The sequence below is a fragment of the Hyperolius riggenbachi genome, chromosome 5, assembly GCF_040937935.1.
Source record: "Hyperolius riggenbachi isolate aHypRig1 chromosome 5, aHypRig1.pri, whole genome shotgun sequence".
Classification (NCBI taxonomy): domain Eukaryota; kingdom Metazoa; phylum Chordata; class Amphibia; order Anura; family Hyperoliidae; genus Hyperolius; species Hyperolius riggenbachi.
Window position 1 is genome coordinate 258,364,094 of NC_090650.1, and position 24,491 is coordinate 258,388,584.

General features: G+C 45.2%; 1 protein-coding gene and 1 long non-coding RNA gene across 2 annotated transcripts in view; one reads left to right on the forward strand and one right to left on the reverse strand.

Annotated features, from left to right (window-relative positions):
• Nucleotides 1-19,713, reverse strand: part of LOC137517625 (proto-oncogene Mas-like) — a 44,546-nt gene extending 24,833 nt beyond the window's left edge. The window contains exon 1 of the mRNA XM_068234614.1: nucleotides 19,501-19,713. The gene's annotated coding sequence lies outside the window, so the exon portion shown is untranslated. The remainder of the gene's footprint in view (nucleotides 1-19,500) is intronic.
• Nucleotides 19,714-19,869: 156 nt separating this feature from the next.
• Nucleotides 19,870-24,255, forward strand: LOC137517627 (uncharacterized). Its single transcript, XR_011020600.1, has 3 exons — nucleotides 19,870-19,956; nucleotides 21,726-21,814; nucleotides 24,154-24,255. It is a non-coding gene; the product is annotated as an uncharacterized lncRNA (long non-coding RNA).
• Nucleotides 24,256-24,491: the final 236 nt, after the last annotated feature.

A 24,491-nucleotide genomic window follows, 5' to 3' on the forward strand; every position in this document is an offset into this window, starting at 1 on the left:
GTGCCCACTGCATCCTTCATGGACCTTGTACTGTGCCCACTGCATCCTTCAGTGACCTTGTACTGTGCCCACTGCATCCAGTGATTCATTACTAGCAACATGTCTGGCAGGGTTTTGCGGGGTGAGAGGAAAGGGAGTTCAATTGCCTCAGCCACTTCTGGGACTGCTCCACGTCCAGGGAGAGGACGCCCAGCTGTACGTGGTCGTGATGCAGCAGAAAAGGGGGCAGCAAAGCCTGGGCCGAGTCAGCGGACGCCATTGTCCAAATATTTTAAAGTTTCTGGTCCCCGTGTGGTGGTTGAGCAAATGGAACCTGACGTACTCATGGACATCATGACTTCCTCCCAGACCTCTACTGTGAGCACCACTCCAAGCAGTAGCAGCAGCAGCCAACATCCCACGCTTGTTGTGACATCCACCCCAGCACCCACTGGTCAGCAGCCCTCCCAGGATGACAGCGTTCTGTCCCTCAGTCCGGCATCTGGGAACCTGCTGATGCAAGAAGCTCAGGACTTACTGGGGACTGATGTGGCAGAGATTGAGATCGGGCCACAATCACAAGCGTTGTTGAGTTCTGGTGATGAAGAAGAGGGGTCTGTGTCTGGGGATGTAGGGACAGAAGAGGAGGTGGGGGAGTCAGAGGAAGAGTTGGATTATGATGATGCTGCTGCTGATGACGACGTTGTGGACCCTAACTATGTGCAGCCTGCTGAGACCGTGGAAGAATGGTCAGAGCAGGATGACGAGTCACCTCGGCCTAGGCAAGGATATCGCCATATGTCAGGCAGGGGCAGGGGCATCGGCAGCAGTGGGCGTGGAGGAAGTAGACAGGACACTGCTTCAGCCGGCACCACCACCATGCAACCCCCGGCAACTACTACCACACATTGCTCCGTTGCACCCTCTGCTAGTGGGGGCCGCAGTAAATTAAAGTCACCAGTGTGGGATTGCTTTGAGGAATGTACTGATGACAAAAGGTATGCGGTGTGCAGGTTATGCAGCAAAAGATTGAGCCGTGGGAAAAGTCTGAGCAAGATGGGTACCTCATCCCTCCAGGGCCACCTGAGAAGCCGCCACTGCCGCGAGTATGCGGACTTTAAGAGGAAGCAGGCACTGCTGGCAGGGGTTCCTGAGAGCAGAAGGCCCACCAGCGCAGCAGCATCCTCCCTCCCTCAGGGTCGTGAATCCCCCACAGCAGCAGCAGTAGTAGCACGCAAGCGCTCTTCCACCTCGGCTGCTCAGGACACAGACATTGAGGCTGGCAGCCAGTGTTCGTCTCTCTCCTCTGTCTCCCCTGCATCCCAGCGTCGTCAGACCCTGCTGAGCGACACCTTTCAGGGTCTGACCAAGCCTCTGCCTCCAAGCCACAGGCGGATCCGCAAACTAAATGGCTTGCTGGCCCGGGCCATGGCATCACAGCTGCTTCCCTACTCCCTGGTGCAGGAGGGGAGCGCCATGCGGACGCTGCTCCAATTTGGCATCCCCGAGTGGCAAGTCCCCAGTCGCCACTATTTCAGCAGGAGCGCGATCCCAGCACTCCACAAGTTTGCAGTGGAAAACGTGGCCCGTTCCCTGGACTACTCTGTGGGCAAGCGGGTCCACGTGACCATGGACTCGTGGAGTAGCAGATTTGGGACAGGTCGCTACCTGTCCTTTACGGCCCACTGGATGACACTGATGGAAGGGAGGGGGGACAAGAGCGCATCAGCCCAGCTAGTGGTGCCACCACGCGGGATCAGGGGGGATGCAGAAGGGTCCTATCACGACACTCCCTCAGCACCCGGAAAGCAAGCCCGCCTCGGCAGCAGCAGCGCCAAGCCTCGGCACTGCCAAGCCCTTTTAAAATTGGTGACCCTGGGGAAGGAGAGGCTTACGGCCAACAACGTCCTGGCCGCCCTCAGGAAGCAGGAGCGGAGGTGGCTGACCCCCAGAGGCCTGGAAGTGGGGTATGTGGCAGCCGATAACGGGGCCAACCTGGTGGCAGCAGTGCAGCAGGGAAACCTCCAGCACATCCCCTGCTTGACCCACGTGCTCAATCTTGTGGTGCAGCGCTTCTTGCGCACCTACCAGGGGATGAGCGAGCTGCTGCAGGATGCCCGGGCGGTGGTACGCTTTTTCCGCCTGTCAGCCACTGCCTCTGCACTCTTGTCCACCTTACAGCAGCAGTATGGAAGGCCACAACACCGGCTGATCATCGACATGCCAGTTCGCTGGAATTCGACTCTGGCCATGTTGGAGCGGCTGTGTCAGCACAGGCTGGCTCTTAGGGCCTACATGCTAGACCCAAGTGTCCCCAGCAACCAGCAAGTCCCCATGATTACTGCCACTCAGTGGACACTGATGCAGCAAGTATGCCTGGTGCTGAGTCCCTTCCTGGAGGCAACCAAGATGGTCAGTGAGGAGCGGGCCTCTGTGTGCCAGTGGGTGCCCTTGGTTTGTCTACTGGAGCAGGCAATGGACAATTTAATTGAGCGTGGGGATGAAGCCCTGAGGCAGTTGGAAGAACAGGAGCAGATGGCAGCACAGTCCAGCTCAGAGGAGGGCTCACAGCAGGTAGTGGAAGAGTTGGAGGTCCCTAACCTGAATGAGGAGGAGGAGGAGGAGCAGAGTGCAGCAGGCGTGGTACGTGGATGGCGGTTTGAGGAGGACAACGACATGGCACAGGAAGAGGACAGGCATGCGTTATGGGACAATGGCGAGGACGAGGAATATCTTGCTGGCAGGGCCCACTTGTTTCCCATGGCTGTGCACATGTTGCGCTGCCTTCGCAGGGACCCCCGGGTGATCCAGATGCGTTCAAGGGAGGACATCTGGATTACCTTGATGCTTGATCCCCGTCTGAAGGGGAAGCTGGGAGACTTAATGACGCCATCCAAAACCGAGCAACGCACAAGGGAGTTGAAGGAGGCCCTTGTGCGCAGACTACTGGAAGCATTCCCCCAGCCTTCCACCCCCACTGTAACTGCTCTGCCAAGCCAGCAAGAGGTGCCTGCCATTGCCACTAGCAGCACAACAACAACCACCAGCAGCAGCAGCAGCAACTGGCGCCCCGGAGACCTGAAGAGCCTAAGCAAGAGCCTGTATGCAGTGCAGCAGCCCAGAACAGAGGTGCCCGCCACAGCATCCACCACCAACCAGCACAAGCAACGACTGACCACCATGGTGTCTGACTATATGGGGTCATCCAGCGGGCTCAATGACACCGACAGCCCCGTGGACCCCTTGGAGTACTGGGTCAAGAGACTGGACATCTGGAGCGAGCTTTCCCAGTACGCCCTGGAACTCCTATCCTGCCCTCCTTCCAGTGTCCTCTCAGAGAGATGCTTTAGTGCGGCCGGTGGCGTGGTCACAGAGAAGCGCTCTCGGCTCTCCCACGCCTCTGTGGACAAACTCACCTTCCTGAAAATCAACCAGGCTTGGGTGGAAGGTGAGTTCCTGGCCCCTATTGTCGGACACAGGGGGACATGAAGTGGCTGCTGCATGTGCTGTTGTTAACTATGCCTGCCTTTATAAAGACATTTACTACCTGTCTAGTGCCTACCTTGGTTAATTTTTTGGTGTTATGGTACTACTACCAGTAAGTTGCCATGGCCCTCCTTCTGAGCTGCTGAACTGACCGCCCGCTTTGTCCTCCTGACTCAGTCGCTACTACACTCTGCGTTCACACTGCCCGGGTCACCGGGTGCATTTAATTTTTTGGCCAGCACTATGACGCTGTGCTACTACTACTGTGCTGCTGCTGCTGAACTGACCGCCCGCTTTGTCCTCCTGACTCAGTCGCTACTACACTCTGCGTTCACACTGCCCGGGTCGCCGGGTGCATTTAATTTTTTGACCAGCACTATGACGCTGTGCTACTACTACTGTGCTGCTGCTGCTGAACTGACCGCCCGCTTTGTCCTCCTGACTCAGTCGCTACTACACTCTGCTTTCACACTGCCCGGGTCGCCGGGTGCATTTAATTTTTTGACCAGCACTATGACGCTGTGCTACTACTACTGTGCTGCTGCTGCTGAACTGACCGCCCGCTTTGTCCTCCTGACTCAGTCGCTACTACACTCTGCGTTCACACTGCCCGGGTCGCCGGGTGCATTTAATTTTTTGGCCAGCACTATGACGCTGTGCTACTACTACTGTGCTGCTGCTGCTGAACTGACCGCCCGCTTTGTCCTCCTGACTCAGTCGCTACTACACTCTGCGTTCACACTGCCCGGGTCACCGGGTGCATTTAATTTTTTGGCCAGCACTATGACGCTGTGCTGCTACTACTACCACCAGTATGTTGCCGTGGTCCTTCTGTGCTGCTGAACTGACCGCCCGCATAGTCCTTCTCCTGACTCAGTCGCTACCACCACTGCACTCTGCGTTCACACTGCCCGTGTCCACTGACAACTCTGCTGCGATGTCATTTCTAATTGCTGCAAAAAAAACAAAAAATTTTTTTACAAAAACCTCTCTGGAGCCTTTTTGCCGTCAGCCACTCATCCTCCTCCAGCGGTACCTTCGCCGCCAAGTGCCATTGGAACTCGCCTTCACCTCTTTGACTGCTTAAGGCGTATATCCCTTTTTAAAACCACTTATTACCAATTAATAGCCCCATTTAAAGTGTTGATTTCACTTTGAAATCCATTTTCTCTAGAAAAATTTTTTTGGGGGGAATTTTTTATGTTGAAGTTATGTTGCCCCTTATCACCTCGATAATCCATGCTATTTGGGGGACTGTAGCATGTATGGGGGCTTTGTTATTAACGTTAAAAGAAAATCCGCCTCCGGGCGTGAATCCACGCGTGATTACGCCATTCACGGGAAAAAATCCGCGTGGTGGCGTGGACGCGGACGAAAATCCGCATGCGGCGGGGCCGAATGCGGATTTTTTTTTGCAACCACGTGGATTTCCGAATTCGTGGATGAGGCACATCCGAGCATCCCTGTGTATTTGTATACCAGTAACATCTTCAGCAGCACTTTACAGAATAGATAGTCAAGTCACTAACTGACCAAATGGAGCGTGAGACAATGGGAGCCCCAATGGTGCAGTAAATCACAAGGGTAGGGGTGGGGAAAAAATGGGAAATAGGATACTTACAAAGGGAGGTTGCAAAGGGAGCACCAACCACTGTAGTCAGGTCGAGATCTATGACCCCGACCCCACTTGGGTATCCAGGCTAGCCGGAGGCGGTCACACTTTTAGGTAAAAGAACCCTCTATGGAACCCACAGGGTGTCCAGGGGTATCCCCCTCCCAGAGAGAGCATTTTAATATGATTTTTTAAAATGTAATTTTATCATTTTTGGGTGCCTTTTTCCCTTTTATGCTACTAATTGACAATTTAATCACTGTAATTTTGTGATCAGTAACCCTAATTTGATACTTAATTTTATCAATTTTCATAGTCTCAAATTCCTTGCCTGAACCTAAATTTCCCAGGTGTCTAGCCTGTAATCTTCCCTAACTACCTTTATGTTACTTTTAACTCTCCCTTTTCAGAAATGCCAACACTGATTTATTAGTATCTAACCTCCCTGCTTTCCCATGTCCAATGACCCTATTCTAACCCCGCTGTGGTCATGGGGCGGCTGATGATAGTGGGCCTTGGGCGGTAAAAAGTACAAATCTGGCCCTGGTGTTGATGGGACTGTTCTGCTGTTGAGCGCTAAACCTGCTTAACTGTTATATCCCCAATGAGCTGTAGTTTCAGCCACAAGAAAGTATCAGCTGTGTGAAACTTAGATATATGATACCACTTCCCACCTTTCTTGTCTGTTTGTGTGAAATAAAAGCAGACTGATCAAATTCTCTATTGCTCTGTCCTTCTTTTAGCAGTATAAATCCTATGGAAAAAAACATGCTGTAAAGAAAACATAGCCACACCCACAAAATGACAACACAACACAGCTCTGCAAACCTGACATACAAGAGTTTAAAGAGCACACACCGCAAAAAGCAACATGACAAAGCAAACATGTAAAAGGCTACAAGTCAGTGTGCATCAGTATCTTCAAACATTTAAACATGATCGCAGCACAGAACAGTCAACTTAACTAGAGCATGTACCCCTTTAAGAATGACATTGTTTGTAAAGTACCCCTTTGTGGGTAGCATCCTTTCAAATTTCTATAGATACAATAATATTTGTTAAGAGTATTCCATAATTATAGTATTTAAAAGCTTTTATGGTTTAAATTCATTTAAAATAATTATTCCGGTTTATTTATATTATATTCAATATATATTATTCAATATTCGGTACTGTATATTGAGAGCCTATGGTATAGGTCTGATATTGCACTTGCTGTTTATAATCAAGATATTTCTTCCCCTATTCAATAAAGCCAGACTCCACCCCAAAACATTTTTTGCAGGTTTTGCTAGGGCAAGAAAAGTTAAAAATGTCTTATTTCTTCTGACTTCTATTTTTGCCTGCGTGCACATGGGGAACATTTTTGCTTAGTTCCTGTTGCTTACATGTGTAGCATCTTGCAGGTAAGTCATCATTAGCAGTTTCTTGAGTGGCCACTGGGTAGTGCCACTCAACTGCTGGTAAAGTTGTTTATAGTTTAAAGTTGTTTATAGTTTAAGTACTGGAAGACTGTATAGCAGTGCTATTCACTTAGCTGAAACTGAAATTATAGGTGTTAGGACAGTCCCTCTGTGAGTAATATTCAAGCACCATCAGGGCTGGGCTGAGACAGAGGCATGAGAGGCTCCAGCCTCAGGGCACAGTTTAGGAGGGGGGGGGGCGCACAACTCACTTAAGCTGGCCACTAATGGTCTAATTTCTAGTGAAAAATCGTTCGAGCGATCAGAAATTCTGATCAGATTGGTTGTAAATAATCTCCATTGGTGGACACAATCGATTATGAACGAGTGAAAAAAATGTCGCCCGAATGAATTTTCGTCGATTGAAAATTTGGATTTTCTTGGTGGTCGTGATAGATAGGAAGCAATGATTAGTTAGTTGATGGTGTAGTGAACGATTTTTCGTCCGATCAGAATTTCTGATCGCTCGAACGATTTTTCGCTAGAAATTGGACCGTTAGTGGCCAGCTTCAGTTATACTTCCCCTATTGTGTTTGAAGCAGAGAGAAATAAGAAAAGGGGATACATGGGAGTGACTGCAAACCAGATAACTAGAGATTAAGGTGTTGGGGGCCCGGGGGCGCCTCTTAGTCTAATAACAATCAGTGGGTGACGGCTGGGGTGGGAGGGATGTAGGCGAGCACGTTCGTGTCTCAGCCGTGGGTGCTGGAGGACCTTGTCTATGCTCTGAACTTTGTCATACAACTACCTTGTGGCCACTGAAGGGGGACCAGGGCCAAACCGAGGGACCATCTTCTTACACTCCAGCTAATGTAGGGGCTCTCCTCTGATAATCTCCCCAGGACCTTTCATGTGGTATGGGGTCAGTGCTGGGGTTTTATATTTACCTGTAGCATGTGTGAGTTATGGGATAGGGCACTTTCAAAGGACATGGCAATGTTGAGAAAACCAACTATATTGGGTACACTGAGAGGACATGGTAATACTATTAGCACATAACTACTTGAAGTACATGTTCATTGCTAATTGGAGGGATGGGAAAGGCAGAGTCAAAGTGGCCGCATAGAGGTCCTGGCAGCTGTAGCCACATGTTCTATGTGACCTCTGGTGGGATGGGATTCATGGCCGTGGGCACTTTGTTGAGGGGAGGAGATAGTTGTAAGAAGGGCCTGATCAAAGTTTAACTGGGGGACCAATAATTTAGAAGTGCACTACTGTGTTTTTAGGTAGATATTGTATTATATTTTGAGACCCCAATAATTACAGTAACAGTGAAAAGCTCTGCTATTTCAGTTTTACAATGCTGTTTTTCTCTGTGATTTTGGTGCTCCTTCTGTGTGATATGTTGGCGCTATATAAATCTAATAAATAATAATAATAACTATCTACTCTTTAAGTCTTTAATAAATGTGAATGCACATGTTATGTTATGGTAGAGAAAGAAAGCCCTTAAAAAAAAGCACCTCCCACAGCAAAATTTGAAAAAGTATAACAAAAATCTTTATTCAACATTGGGTATATTAATAATCACAGTACTGATGATTCAATTAAGAATAAAACCATTTAAAAACCAAGCAAATATTCCAACATAATCCCTGCTGCATATCCCTGCGAGATAAAGCGAGGTGACTCTCGCGGAACTAGTGGGATCTTGTCCTCTGAGGGGATTCCTTGTTCCCTGCTGTGCTGCTGAGATTGACTTCACCATTTCTGGGCTAAGTATCTCCTATTTTTTGCACTACTCCACTTTATGCTCTTTTTCCTATGGGCTGCTCCTTTGCCTTGATTTTTTACTAGGCATCTTATCACTAGTAATACTGTATACTTGGATAGCAATTGTGCACTTTATTTCATAATCTTATATATGCGATATTTATTCGTGTGGTTTTTTTTTTTTATTTTTTTTATTGCACAGGTGTTGTTTATTGGTCCTGCATCACACTAGGTTGTATACTGAACCCGGGTTCTCCCCCTGTTGGGATCAATATTGAGCCTACAGTGGGGTTTTATATCTGACAGCAGCATTGTGTCATTATACAATATATTGCATTTAGAGTGATTGTTTCATATGCAGCAGGGATCATGTTGGAATATTTGCTTGGTTTTTAAATGGTTTTATTCTTAATTGAATCATCAGTACTGTGATTATTAACCACTTTACCCCCGCCCGTACGGATTTCTCCGTCCCTTTTTCCATCCTTTAACCCCCAGGGACGGAGAAATCCGTACTTTCCGCGTTCCCGCCGCTGTCCGCGCTCCCGCTCGTAAACACGCCGCCCGCCGCTAGTAAACACGCCGCCGCCCGCTCGCCCGGACATCAATGAACGGGAAAATACATTCCCGTTCGTTGATCTAAGCCCCGCAATGATCCGCTGCTCTCCGATGAGCAGCGCGATCATTGTGAAAAGATACACACTTACCCAGCCTCCAAGTACTTCCTCCAAGCTTCCAGAAGGACGCTTGGAGGTCGCATTAAAACAAAAAGTTACTGTGGCCATCTTGTGGCCAAATAGTAAAACTACACCCTACACATTTTTTACATACAAATAAATTACTTTTACACAAAAAAATTAACTCATTACCTCCCACACTCCCAATTTTTTTTTTTTGTAATTAAAAAAAAATAAAAAAATGTACAATAAAAAAAAATACATAAATAGTTACCTTAGGGACTGAACTTTTTAAATATTTATGTCAGGAGGGTACAACACTGTTACTTTATAAACTATGGGCTTGTAATTAGGGATGGACGCAAAACTGAAAAAAATGCACCTTTATTTCCAAATAAAATATTGACGCCAAACATTGTGATAGGGACATAATTTAAACGGTTTTATAACCGGGACAAAAGGGCAAATACATTTCACAGGTTTTAATTACAGTAGCATGCATTATTTGAAAACTTTAATGGCCGAAAACTGAAAAATAATTTTTTTCCCACATTTTTCCTATTTTCCCATTAAAACACATTTAGAATAAAATAATTCTTGGCATAATGTCCCACCTAAAGAAAGCCTAATTGGTGGCGGAAAAAACAAGATATAGTTCATTTCATTGCGATAAGTAATAATAAAGTTATAGACGAATGAATGGAAGGAGCGCTGAAAGGTGAAAATTGCTCTGGTGGTCAGGGGGTAAAACCCCTCAGTGGTGAAGTGGTTAATATACCCAATGTTGAATAAAGATTTTTGTTATACTTTTTCAAATTTAGCTGTGGGAGGTGCTATTTTTTAAGGGCTTTCGTCCTCTACCATATAATTGCTCTTGTTTGGAGCCCTAGCACACACAGTTATTTGGTTTAGGTGTTGCAGACACTCCCTAGAAACTAATGCACATGTTATGTATCACAAAAACTATGCGTTTCGCCCAGAAAGCAAGAGTGTTACAATTTGTTAAAATAACTTTAGATGAAGCGCTGAACAATAATGGCATGCATTTGCATTCCTGATTGTTTTAAGATGCTGGCATGTTATTGTAAACAATGACTTATCATCACTGGCCCACACTCTCCACTTCTCAGAGTTTACTGAAATGCTGCTAATCTAAACAAAGATGCCAGGAAGACAATAAAATAAAAGGGAGAGAACATGTCAGGAGCAGTGTTGAACATTTCAGAAGTCTATTTTTCAAGCAGGTATCAGCAGACTCTGCAGAGAGGCTTTAGTGTTAAATTGTGCATGAAATACATTATAATAAGGGCCCAGTCAATAACGCAATGTAACTGCTTTATTTTTTTTACACCTGCATTATATTTTTATTTGTCGATGGCAAAGTGGACACCTGGTCTTAGAGATATTTTAGTAAATTCAGATTGCTATGTGGACGTATTGAGCAATTTATATTGGCTGAGGGGCCCTCTTGTTGCTAGCATACATGAATTTGGGCACTGCTGTAATTATGAATATGTGCACAAAATGAGCACATTTCAGAATACTAGATAGAAGGACCAAAACTCATAGTTAACCTCCTTAGCGGTAACCCCGTGCTGGACACGGGGTAAGCCGCCGGAGGGTGCCGCTCAGGCCCTGCTGGGCCGATTTTCATAATTTTTTTTTTGCTGGACGCAGCTAGCACTTTGCTAGCTGCGCCAGCACTCTGATCGCCGCCGGCCCCCGCCCGATCGCCGCTATTTGCTGCGGCGCACGGCCCCCCCCCCCAGACCCCAGCGCTGCCTGGCCAATCAGTGCCAGGCAGCGCCGAGGGGTGGCCCGGGACTCCCAATGACGTCCCGACGTCAGTGACGTCGGTGACGTCATCCCGCCCCGTCGCCATGGCGACGGGGGAAGCCCTCCAGGAAATCCCGTTCTATGAACGGGATTTCCTGATCGGAGATCGCCGAGGGCGATCGAAGCGGGCGGGGGGATGCCGCTCAGCAGCGGCTATCATGTAGCGAGCCCTCGGCTCGCTACATGATTAAAAAAAATTTTTTTAAAAAAAACTGCTGCGCTCCCTCCTGGCGGTATTTTTCATACCGCCAAGGAGGTTAAAGAGGTTTAGAATTGTGAATATACAAAATATATATGCTCTCACCCAACTGCATTCAACTGTATATAGAAACTAGCTGATGGCCCGGCGTTGCCCGGATATGTATTTGGCTAGTGTTGGCTCCGCCCAGTTTTTGTAACCCTAACACACAATTACTCAATGACCTAGTTTGTGAGCTTTGTGGTCTTTGGCATCAATAATTTGCATTGAAATGAAACAAAGCTGATTGGCTGTACTCCACCCCATTTTCTGAATGTGAACCCCAGTCACCCAATGGCCAACTGTACCAGTTTTCAAGCTTGTGCCATTAACAGTGCAAGAATGGCAGCAATTAAATATATCCCTTGAAATTCAAAAGGTGAATTTTGATTGGCTTTTGTAGTCTCCACCGACTTTTCTGAATATTAATACCAGTCACCCAGTGACCAACTGTGCAAAGTTTGAGAACCCTACTATTAACAGTGTAAGAATGGCTGCAGTTTACATTTTCCCAGTGAAATTTATATTTGCCTCCGCCCACTTTTTGGTTAATGGGATAAAAAGTATCCTATATGTTATTTCAGGTAATGTAAAGGTTACTGTGCTGATGCTTATTTTTTTTTAGAGTAGAGTGGAAGTCCTGAGTTCAGATCAAGTATGAAACCCTTAGAATTTTTGCCTCAAAAGCATGTGTGTGTGGGTTGGGGAGGGGGGGGGGGAGCTAACTGCTGTGCTTACATTCAGAGCAGTGGCTCCTGATGCCTGCCACTTCATGTGTGGAGATGTGAACTTTAAGATGATAGACTGCATGACACACAGCTGCACTAATGAGGAGTGCCACAAGCCCACTCAGGCCCAATTCTCCAGTGCTGTGTGTGGTTACAGTTAATTGCAGTGATATCGGGAACCATCAGCGAGGTGTGATGGGGGCGTCTCTATGGGCGGACTAGGGGAGAGGAACTGCCACTTACTCCACTTCCTCTCTGCTCATAATCAACGTTCTGCTGAGTCGAAGATTATGGCTGAGCAGAGCTAGGTGTGACATATGTCACAGCACCGCACGTAAATCATCATTAAAAGTAAGCCAAACAATTTTCAGTTCAGGAGTACTCCAAGGTTTACTTTAAAGAGAAACTCCGACCAAGAATTGAACTTTATCCCAATCAGTAGCTGATACCCCCTTTTACATGAGAAATCTATTCCTTTTCACAAACAGACCATCAGGGGGCGCTGTATGGCTGATATTGTGGTGAAACCCCTCCCACAAGAAACAAGAAAAGTGTGTACTCTTGGCAGTTTTCTGTCTGTGAACCTTGCTGCATTGTGGGAAATAGCTGTTTACAGCTGTTTCTAACTGCAAAAGCATGCAGCAGCTACATCACCTGCCAACAGTAAAAATGTCACCATGTCATACATGTCAGAATGTAAATCAGGGATTTAAAAGATTTTACAATGGGCAAACACTGACTAAATTATTTATACATCATTATTGTAAAAATGAAGCACTTTTTTATTACATTATTTTCAGTGGAGTTGCTCTTTAAACTGGAAAGAAAAACACTTTCAGTGAATGGATCTTATGTTTCTTTTAGAGAACTGTTGATTGATAAATAAAAATATAGAGATGTTTGTTTAGTCACTGAAGAGTTTTAAAAAGTTGGCAGTAACAAAGGATCTAATGGTACCCATACACGGTACAATAAAAATGTTCAATTTTCCAATTTTTTGACCAAAATGATTGAATCGAATTCAAGTTGAAAAAAATCTTTTTTTTTCGATCAAGAAAAACAAACGTTTAGCCCGTTTTTTTATAAAAATCTGATCAGACATGTCAGAAAAATCTTTATATTCGATCTATGTATGGGCAGCTTAATGCTGGGCATACACGGTAAGTTTGTTTCCTTATGAATCGAGCCGCTGATGGCTCGATTGATAATATCCGACAGGTCCGATGACCGCCGGATAGATTCCCCGCTCGATCCCAGCGAATGGACAATAGCGGGGAATCGAGCGGCTGATAAGGCATGCCAGCGGGGACGAGCGGGAATCGATCCGCGTGCACGCACGGACGAGCGGTGGCGCGCCTGCATCAAGTCGTTGGCTCGATACCGGCGCATAAACTTACCGTGTATGCCCAGCATAAGAGAACAGCATGGAATGCAAATATGTTAAAATATCCAAGACTAGCAAGACTCATCAAATAAAAATTTGAATGGCGCATTAGTGCTCATGCTCAACATTAAAATAGTTATTTTGTTGAGACTCAATACGTTTCAGGCATTACTGGCTATCCTTATGTTAGAATGGCTACATGTACAGTAAACAAGTAAAACATGGGAATGAAAAAAAAAGTTATTTAACACAGTTCCAAACCAAGACTGTGATGATGAGGGGGAGTCCTAGTTTGCTGCCATTCAGGAGTTAGAAATGAGTTCCAAGATGTGGAGTTTATAAGCTGTTGGGCAAGCAGAGTGGTGCAATTACAACTTCAGTAAAGGTGTGTACATGCGCACAAGGAATGTCACTCACAGGGAGTGAGACTTCAGGCTTTGGCAACAGATTGGGGCTGAGTGCTGTATGTACAGATGCATTGTTACAGAGGGGAGAGGAGAGACAACGGTGCGGTGCAAATGCATCGACTTTCAGCAGGAGATAAGGAGAACAACAATGCTGTCAGCAGAGATGGCCACGACTGGCAACCTTAGCCGGGAGACCTCCAGTGTATGTACAATGCTTTAGTTTTGAAATTTGCTGTGGTTTAAAACTTAAAGATACTTTTTAATAATGTTAAATTACAAAACAATCTTAAAAAATAACAATAAATGTTCGTAGAAACGTTCAGTAAAAGCTGAGTATCACTCTATACATGTTATGGAAGCTCAGGGCTGGTTTTAGACTTTTTGCTGCCTGAGGCAAACTTGTAAGGTTGCAGCCCCCCTCTACCGATTTGGAATGATCGCCCAGAACCAACAGCTTACTGCTTCATTTAATGTTCTCACATGACATGCTGCAGCTCAACACAATAGCACACTGGCTGGCTGTGAGTCTTTGACAAACAAGCTGCTCACCCCCAGCCACTCCATTCCTCCTCCTTCAGGACAGCAGTGCCACCTCCTCCCTTCTGCTGTGCAAATCAAATGAAACACTGCTGCTCCCCCGCCTCCCCCCTCCTCACTCACTCTCAGACTCCTCACACAGCACAACAAGCTGCTTTTTCCCAATGATGGGTTCTTCAGCTCGCTCTCCTCTTGCTTCTCCTCCTACTCTGTCTGCATGCTGTAAACACACAGTGCAAACATGCTGTTCCTGTAATCTCTGTGCCTGATGCAAATGTTTCACCTTGCTTCATGAGTTAGTGTTTGATCAATACAAAAACTACTGTACAACAAAACAGGAAAAAAACAGATGTGTGAGGATCCATATACATTTCTCCTTGCTTCTTTTTGCCTCTCAGCACTGTGAATTTGTGAGCAGAAATTAAACAACGTGTGTAATCTCTGAATTGGTTGGTCTTCTTGGCTTATGTCTTTTCAGCTAGGATTGTTGGACACTCATTTAAGTGGCCCAATACTGAAAAACTTTATTGGTGGAACTAAAAGGCTGTCTGTTAATAACTCCATACAATCTCAGGCCTAGATGGAGTAAAGGCCATTTCTTACTCAGAGCTCTGATCCACCCACCTATGGATACCCAGGTGCTCTCCTTTGTCTGTAGCCTATAGTACAGGAAGGTGCAGAGATGCTAGAAAACTGATTAAAGACCTCAGAGGCAGCCTTAGAGTATGCGGGGCCTGGGGCGAGTGTCATATGTGGGGCCTAGAGCCATAAGTGTAGGCCATGTACCGTACCACCATGCTCACAGGCTTGTCCACCTCTAATGCAGTATTCCTTATTACTGCTTAAAAACATGGGATAGGTGCAGGCTGGCTGGGGAACTTGGGATAGGTGCAGGCTGACTGGGGAGCTAGGGGTGTGTACCTGACTGGCTGGGGATGGGTGCTAGACTGGGGAGTGTGTCTGGATAGAGATACAAGGTTTGGAGACCAAAGTTTGTATCTCTATCCAGACATGCTCCACAGCCAGCCTAGTACCCATGCCCATCCAGCCTAGTACTCATCCCCAGCTCCTCAGTCAGCCTAGAAACCATCCCCAGCCCTTGTCGGAAATCTTTGGCTGTCCACAGGCAGCGTGAGGGGACCAGAGGATTCTTCAGTCAGTCTGGAAACCATCCCCAGCTCTCCAAGGTAGCCTAGCACCCATCTCCAGCTCAGCCACATATTACCACATATTGTGGCAGCTTTTCACCAGAAATTACACTTATTGCGGCAGTGTTTCACCAGAAAATAATCGTAATGCAGATATCATGCCCCTCACAGGTTCAATGCAAATATCATGTCCCCCGCATATCAAATGCAGATATCATGCCCCACACAGATCAAATACAGATATCATGCCCGACACAGATGAAATGCAGATATCATGCCCCACAGATCAAATGCAGATATCATGGCATCCACATATCAAATCCAAATATCATGCCCCCCCACAGAACCAAATGCAGATATCATGCCTGACACAGATAAAATGCAGATATCATGCCCCACAGATCAAATGCAGATATCATGTCTCCCACATATCAAATCCAAATATCATGCCCCCCCCCCCACACACACACACACAGAACCAAATACAGATATCATGTCCCGACAGATCAAATGCAGTTAATGTTTTACAGAATATGCTTTTCCACATAACAAGCCTAGAGTGAAAACATCACACTATGGCTATGATAGTCATTGGACTGTAAGCTTCTCTAAGGACAGTCAATTACTGACATCTCTATGCACTCTGTACAGTGCTTCTATGATAATATGGTAGGACATTAGACTATGACTATGGTAGGATTAGATTGTGAGCTCCTCTAAGCACAGTCAGTGACATGACTATGTACTCTGTAAAGTGCTGCAGAAGATGTCACTGCTATATAAATACATAATAACAATAGGGTAGGACATTTGACAATGACTATGGTAGGATTAGACTGTGAGCTCCTCTGAGGACAGTCTGTGACCTGACTGTATACTCTAAAGTGCTGCAGAAGATGTCACTGCTATATAAATACATTATAATAATACGGTAGGACATTTGACTGTGAAAGGATTAGATTGTGAGTTCCACAGGCACAGTACAGCTGTGTGAAGAGGAGCGGGGCCTGATCAGATTTCCGACATCCCTTGTCGAAAATCTTTGGCTGCAGTGCTGGGCCGAAATTACACATTAGCGTAATTACGCATCGTAATTCACTACAAATGCACCGTAAGCGTTATGTGTAAGGTTATGGTATTACACGTAATTAATTACGTGTAGACCGTAGGCTACGTTATTACGCGTAACAAATTACGCGTAAGACAGTAAACTCCTATTGAAATTACACAGTCTGCCATAATCGCGTAATATTACGCTCCCGTATAATATAAAAAAGCCGCCGAATTTAAGGGTTAATAGCAAAGCCCCCTTAAGGGCTAAGAGCCTCAAATTTGGAGAATATATTAAGGAGATCAGAAGGAATAAGAGGAAAAATTTTTTTTTCAAAAAGACCTTATAGTTTTTGAGAAAATCGATGTTAAAGTTTCAAAGGAAAAATATATACATTTAAAAACCCGCCGAATTTAACGGTTAATAGCAAAGCCTGCTTAAAATTTAGGAACACCAAATTCCCAGGGTATATTAAGGGGATCAGTGGGAATAAGAGGAAACATTTTTTTTCAAAAAGACCTTATAGTTTTTGAGAAAATCGATTTTTAAGTTTCAAGGGCAAAAATGTCTTTTAAATGCGGAAAATGTCACTTTTTTTTGCACAGGTAACAATAGTGTTTTATTTTCATAGATTCCCCCAAGTGGGAAGAGTTTTACTTACTTCGTTCTGAGTGTGGGAAATATTAAAAAAAAACGACGTGGGGTCCCCCCTCCCAGACCTCTTTAACCCCTTGTCCCCCATGCAGGTTGGGATAGCCAGAATGCGGAGCACCGGCCGCGTGGGGCTCCGCACCCTGACTATACCAGCCCGCATGATCCATGGATTGGGGGGTCTCGGAAGGGGAGGGGCAGCCGAGCTTTCCCCTCCCCCTCCGAGCCCTTGTCCAATCCAAGGACAAGGGGCTCTTCTCCACCTCCGATGGGCGGTGGAGGTGGAGGCCGCAATTTCCTGGGGGGGGGGGAGGGTCAGGGCGGGGAGGGCAGCGAGAGCCGGCGGGACTTAGCGTCCTGCACGACCCGACAGAGCTCTGAGCTATATAGCTCAAATCTCTATAAAGCATCTTTGTATTTGGGCTCCAAGGAGCCCCATTGGTCCTTAGCAGACCAATGGGGTTCCTTCTGATTTGAAGGAACCCCATTGGTCTGCTAAGGACCAATGGGGCTCCTTGGAGCCCAAATACAAAGATGCTTTAGAGAGCTCTGAGCTATATAGCTCAGAGCTCTGTGGTCCGTGCAGGACACTAAGTCCGCCGGCTCTCGCTGCCCTCCCCGCCTCTCCCACATGTCACCTATATACATGCTGGCACCCATGGGTGCCAGCATGTATATGGGTGACAGGTGTGGGCGGAGTGGACGGCGGGAGCCGGCGGGGACTTATGTATGCGGCGGCCGGCGGGTGAGCGGCGAGTGCCGTCGGGTGCGGTGGAGTTACAAAGTAACAAAGTTGTTACATTGTAACAACTTTGTTACATTGTAACTGATTAGCCAATTTCCGAGGATATTGCGTGGGAACTGGCTTTTAAAGGGACAGGTAAGTATTAATGGTTAATTAAGAATATTAAAGGACTTTTTTCGTGGTTATGTTTTTTGTTCAATTAAAATACTTTTTCTAAGTGTTTGTGTGTTTATTTACTTTTAACTCTTAAAGGAAATGGGTAAGGGGTACAAGTACCCCTATACTCATTTCTCCTGGGAGGGGGGGTGGGCATCTGGGGGACCCCTTTTTAAAGGGGACTCCCAGATGCCACCATGAACCCCCCCAGGAAATCGCGGCCTCCACCTCCACCGCCCATCGGAGGTGGAGAAGAGCCCCTTGTCCTTGGATTGGACAAGGGCTCGGAGGGGGAGGGGAAAGCTTGGCTGCCCCTCCCCTTCCGAGACCCCCCAATCCATGGACCATGCGGGCTGGTATAGTCAGGGTGCAGAGCCCCACGCGGCCGGTGCTCCGCATTCTGGCTATCCCAGCCTGCATGGGGGACAAGGGGTTAAAGAGGTCTGGGAGGGGGGACTCCACGTCGTATTTTTTTAAATATTTCCCACACTCAGAACGAAGTAAGTAAAACTCTTCCCACTTGGGGGAGTCTATGAAAATAAAACACTATTGTTACCTGTGCAAAAAAACTGACATTTTCCGCATTTAAAAGACATTTTTGCCCTTGAAACTTAAAAATCGATTTTCTCAAAAACTATAAGGTCTTTTTGAAAAAAAATTTTTCCTCTTATTCCCACTGATCCCCTTAATATACCCTGGGAATTTGGTGTTCCTAAATTTTAAGCAGGCTTTGCTATTAACCGTTAAATTCGGCGGGTTTTTAAATGTATATATTTTTCCTTTGAAACTTTAACATCGATTTTCTCAAAAACTATAAGGTCTTTTTGAAAAAAAAATTTTTCCTCTTATTCCTTCTGATCTCCTTAATATATTCTCCAAATTTGAGGCTCTAAGCAATTAAGGGGGCTTTGCTATTAACCCTTAAAGTCGGCGGCTACCTAACATTGATCCATGCGTCAACTTTTCCGCTTGGGAGCATGGCCTTACGCATTAATTGCTAGTAGGAAATTACGCGTAAGGCATTAACGTAACAACCTGCATTACGGTATTCTTACGCGTAATTGCGTAAGGGCTATGCATAATTACAGACATGAAACGTAAATAAATGTCTACGCCGTAAGCGTAATTCCGTAATGCGTAATAGCGTAAAATTACGCGTAATGATCCGTAAGCGTATTTTTTTCCATTACGCCCAGCACTGTTTGGCTGTCCACAGGCAGCGTCAGGGGACTAGAGGATGCCATGGGAAGCCTCTATAGAAGGCTTCCCTCTTGTTAGGCAAGTACTGAGCATCTTCCACATTCCAATGTGCTGTGCTGATAGCTGGCTTGAAAATGAAACTAGCAGATTTTCTCATTGTGTTTCCTGTATACATGGGGGTGGTCTCAGTGGGGAAGAGGGGATTTCTGGGGCCACAGCATGATATTGATAAGCAGGCAGCTTATCAATATCATGCTATCAGTTATGTTTAGCCTCAGAAATCCCCTCTTTTCCAACACCACACATGTATATAAGAGAAAACCACTCCAAAAATAACTAATTTTATTTTAAAATCAGTGAAAAAAAAAGAGCACTCAGAAGCAATGCAGCAGCATCAGCATGATTGTTACATGCTCATCATTTATTACTACTGCTGCAGCTGCTGCATCAGACACACAGTGTGTGTCTCTCTGACTCATGTGTTGTCACCTTATCTGTGTCCACCACGGATCCATGGTAATTCTGCAGCTGCTGACTGTGACTGTGTCCTCAGTGCTGGCTGGCAATGCCTGTCTCACTCACACACACACACTCTGGTGTGTGTCCTCTGCCTGTGTAAACTCACTGCCTGCCGCTCCTGCTCGAGTCTCTCTGTGTCTGGGGCACAGCAACACAGGGGAACATAGTCTCTCTGTCGCCCTTATGCCTGGCATAACGAGCGGGGGTGAGTTAGAGGCGGGGCCTCACAAAAATGGTAAATACTACTGTGGAGGCTGTTGGCTGCTGCTATGGGGACAGGGCGGGTTTAGAGGAGGAGGCTGAAGCAGAAAGCAGTGTTGACTGCCTCTACTGGCCGGGAGCAGAGGGGGGCGTGTATGGAGGCAGCGTTGGGCTCTCCTGAGCTCATGGCATGGTTGCCGGTTAAAGTAAACAAATGCACAGAAGGTAATATCGGCGGGCAGTAGTATTGCCTATACTGTCTGACCGCGGGGCCCCCTTCAGATGCGGGGCCTAGGGCGACCGCCCCACTGCCCCCCCCCCCCCCAAAGGCCGCCTCTGAAAGACCTTATCTCAGGCATGGCTGGTGTACATCAATCTGTGTTTAATTCTTGAAATAGTTATCACTTACGATACATCATATGTCTATTGAAATTTAACACATTTTTGTAATAGTGGACCTTCATTGTATAGCCCCTAATAAAGGGGAAAGAAGCCAAATAAAATAGAAGTGTAGTTAATTTCAGGTAATTTTAAATACTCCACGCACACACACTAAACCAGTTTAGTAAATAATTCATATATACATGGAAGGCTCAGATGGCTAATGTATGTTCTGGGTGGAGTGCATATCGAGAGACAGTAAAATTATGAAATGCTAGACCTCAGAGGGAGACAGCAAAATCAGGACGAAGTGTGAGCAGGCAGAAAGAACATGAAAGACTGGAAGGATTAAAAAGTAAATAACTCAAATGTCAAATGTTAATACTTCTCTCTATACTTTGCTTGAGATCTTTGCTTAATCAGCCCCTGCTGACTCCTGCCTTTAGCTGCTAGTTCATAGCATGACTACTTTTTGTGAGAATTAATTTGAAAGCTCAAAACAGGTTGAGCCGAGTAATGAAAAAGATGCCCTCTTAACAGCCAAATGGTTTAGAGAAAACCAGTACTAGATTTCTACTTGCACTATTGTCTTATAAGGCCTATGATATTAAATACTGTACATGGTCTAAAAAAAATCCACATGAAGAATATGGCCTTAGAAAGTGTATTTTGTAAAATCACTTTTTAGTCTCTCTATAATGTACCGGTAGTTAGATAAAGCCTGTGTCTCATGTAAAGAATGAATTTATACAAAACTTCAAGATAGTTTAATACTGGAAACAAGTGGCACAGTAACAGGGCTAGTGGTGAGACCATTATTATTATACATTTACACCACTAGACTTTACATTGTTCTATGACGTTACTAGAGGTACATACAGGAAATAGATATTTAATGTCCAAAAAAGATCCTGTGTGATAATTTCTTTTATCACGTTAATAACTGTACAGGCACCTCACCCCTCCCTTGTCTTCTGCATCCTTTAAGGCCTGCACACATGCCTAAGTTAAGTCGGTTTAGGCAGCCAATAATGACTGCCACAGTCGATAATCAGGTGTGTGCACTGCAACCCCTGGTACCCCCGACCAACAAGTCTCGAGCGGTCCGCTGGGCAAATCTACTTATCCCCAGTAATGCCGATCCCCTGCCGATCCCATTGTTCATGTTGTTCCCCCGCCTGCCACGACACATCACACATGCACTGCTCGTCATCCCCTCCTACTGCAATACAGTGCATTGTCCGCTATACAGCTGACATGCATGTGTGCAGCCTGGCCCAGAGATGTCACCCAAGGGGATCAGGTCCTGATCCACGATGGCCAACACCTGTCACAGGTGTGTACGCACCTTTAGAGTAGGTGTCAGAAAATAAGCCACAGCAATAATTGGCTGATATGCATTGTTCTCAGTCACTGCAGAAAGCCTCCTGCTTGTCCTCCACTCCTGTGTCCAGTCTAAGTTGCTTGGCTAAGCCAAAAATGTATAAACTGTAAATGCCTACCAAAGGTATATTAGTGAATACAAACATTTATGATCTTTTCAGCTGTCAGTTTCATGTCTAGACAAAGAGCAGACAGCAAGTGATTTTTAAACTGATTTGCTTTACCCCCAGGCACTGTGGGAAGCCTTCTGCCCGAACCCCCTCCTCCCACTACCTTCCACTGGTTCAGGACAGAACTTTTGGGATTAAACTATTCTTAGGTAAGTGATTTCACTATATAAATCAAACAAGGATAAACAAAATGGAGAGGAATTTAATATAAAAAAATGAATGAGAAGGGATGCAATTCATTGCTAAGTGCGTTTTGGACAGAGGAAAAAAAAATACAAAAAGTATAAATTAGGTCATGTATGCCAATGTTCAACAACCATGTCTAAACAAGCTCAGGGGCCTTCAAAATCATTTATCAGCAGCATACAATAGATTTTTCATGTATGTACTAAACTATTTTGTTAACTATACACACATGCAACCATGTACTTTGAACAATTAGCTCCTGTTTATTGAGTTTACTGGTGTCACAGTGACATAATTATGTTTACTGTGCGCGGACATATTCTTCAGAGATAGCTCATCTAATTTAATTTAGACCAGACTGTATGTTGCCTGAAGTAAATACTATCCACACATATACATTTCTGGGTATTCCTGCACTTCGTTTGAACTGATGAAGCCCCTTGGTTAGTGATAATAAACTTCTAGTTGTTGCCTTATTTTTCACTAAACCATGATCAACATGACAGAGATGATGCTAAGTGACATGTGCTAGCTTCTAGGGTGTCACCATGAGGAATTCAGATGCTGTAACTGTTTCCAAGCTATGGGAATTTGGGATATGGCCACATTATTTTACTCATTCCTCTGGACAAAAAGCAGCCTACCGCTCTCCTTGGCATTGATTTTTGTTTTCTAGCTATCTCTGGTGGGCCCCCCCTCCTTGTCTGAGAGAGCTCCAATTGCTGCCTGCAGCACAAAAATTCTCTTCTCAGTGCTGTAATCACTCATGCTGAGAGCAGTGGCGTAGCTAAGGCGCTGTGGGCCTCGATGCAAATTTTACAATGGGGCCCCCAAAGCACTCTATACATAACAATTGATACGACGCACCAAAACCTGGCAATGGCAACTACAGTGTCAGAGGTGCAAGAAAGGGATGGGAAATAGCTTGTTAATGATTACCACTGGTCAAAGTATCTATAGAAGTGATTATTATGAGCACAGGACCAATAGAGAGGTAATACTGTAGTTGAGGGAGTGCTCTTCGGGGCCCCTTTGGCCCGAGGGCCCCGATGCAGTCGCAACCTCTGCGGTCGCAACTTCTGCAAAGTAGGACATTACTTTAAATTGAAGGAGGGGAGTCTATGCAAAGTTTTGCTGGGCAGCAGTGTCTCTGAATTACAATGCTGCTAAGATCATGTACATTTGGCCCTGTCCATAATACATCATGACCACGCCCACCTTCCAGTGCATGGTCACGCCCCTTTTTCACCGCAATCATGGGATGTGTGGGCCCCAGGTTGAAATTTCTTTGGTGGGCCCCCAGTGTCCCAGTCCGACCCTGTTTACTTCAAAGAGAAAAATGATCAAAATCAGATCGGACTTGTCAGAAGTTATCTATTGAGCCATCGATCTGCCATAAAAAACTCAAGGTGTATTCCCAGCATTAGACTGCTGACTGTTATTTAATGCTTCTACCGAGCTTGTCAAGACATGAGATTTTGGTATGATCATTCTGTGTTGGTGCAATTACATTTCCAGCAGAGACTATTCTTCCTTCGCCAACTGGAGAAGTTCAGTATGGCTCAGTCAGGAGCTTCTGACAAGATTCTACTTTGCATGTCAACTCACTGGCCATACAATCCTTTGAGGCTGTTCACAGTACTGCTTTGTAATGGATTACGTTATTCTAACTCCCTGCATGCAGGCTTTATATTAGAGTCTAAGTCCAGTCTCCATTGCAGTTCACACACTTTATATCATGTGCATTATACAACTGATGACTGTGAATCCAGACTTATGCTAAGTTAAGAATATTTTCTTATTTAATTTGATTAAATAACGTAATTCATATAATCACTGCTCTTTTCAGTACAATTATATTTCATTGATTTCTACTGCAGTTCCATAAACCACTAGCCTAACTTAAACATATCTCTTCATTCAAATAGTATCACATGCATTCAAAATTCAATTACTGCTATAAAAACATATAGAAATAAACTGTATTAGCTTACATAGGTATCAAAATAAATGGCATACATTGGTGCCGTTAAATACTGTACTATTTCTATATATTTAGTAATCATAATATTAATGTTAAAAACAGTTTCAAGTAAAACATTCTGTACTTATTAGAAGCTTTTAACTAACAAAATCAGACACCTAAGGTAAATCATAGACTGACTTTCAATCACCAACATTAGTTCAAAAGTCAGTCAGTTAATAGTTTTATCTGAGAATGCTACAAGAACTTCTGTATTGTATAAAATTTCAAATGCATTTCCATGTCCTACATTTTCAAGTCTCATTTTTGTTAATGAAGTACCTGCAGAGACACAGGAGTCTGCTCTTCCAGTCAGGAGAACTGAGTCATATTAAACCTTTGGCATCCTGGGACATCTGCAATAATCTGCATTTTAGAAATCTGAGCATGGTTCCTTTATTTGAAAGCACATTGTCTCCGACCCTGCGTGACGTAAGTATCACCACTGTGAAGCGTTGCCTTATACTTTCCCCTGTAGTTTACTTTATATTACTAAATTATCAACAATTCCCTGAATACATCAAATTAATTTGCAGAATTGTTTTGATTCTTATTACAAGAGTCCTTTTTGCATATTTCTCCCAGGTGTTTAAATGTTGTTTTACTATGTTTTATCA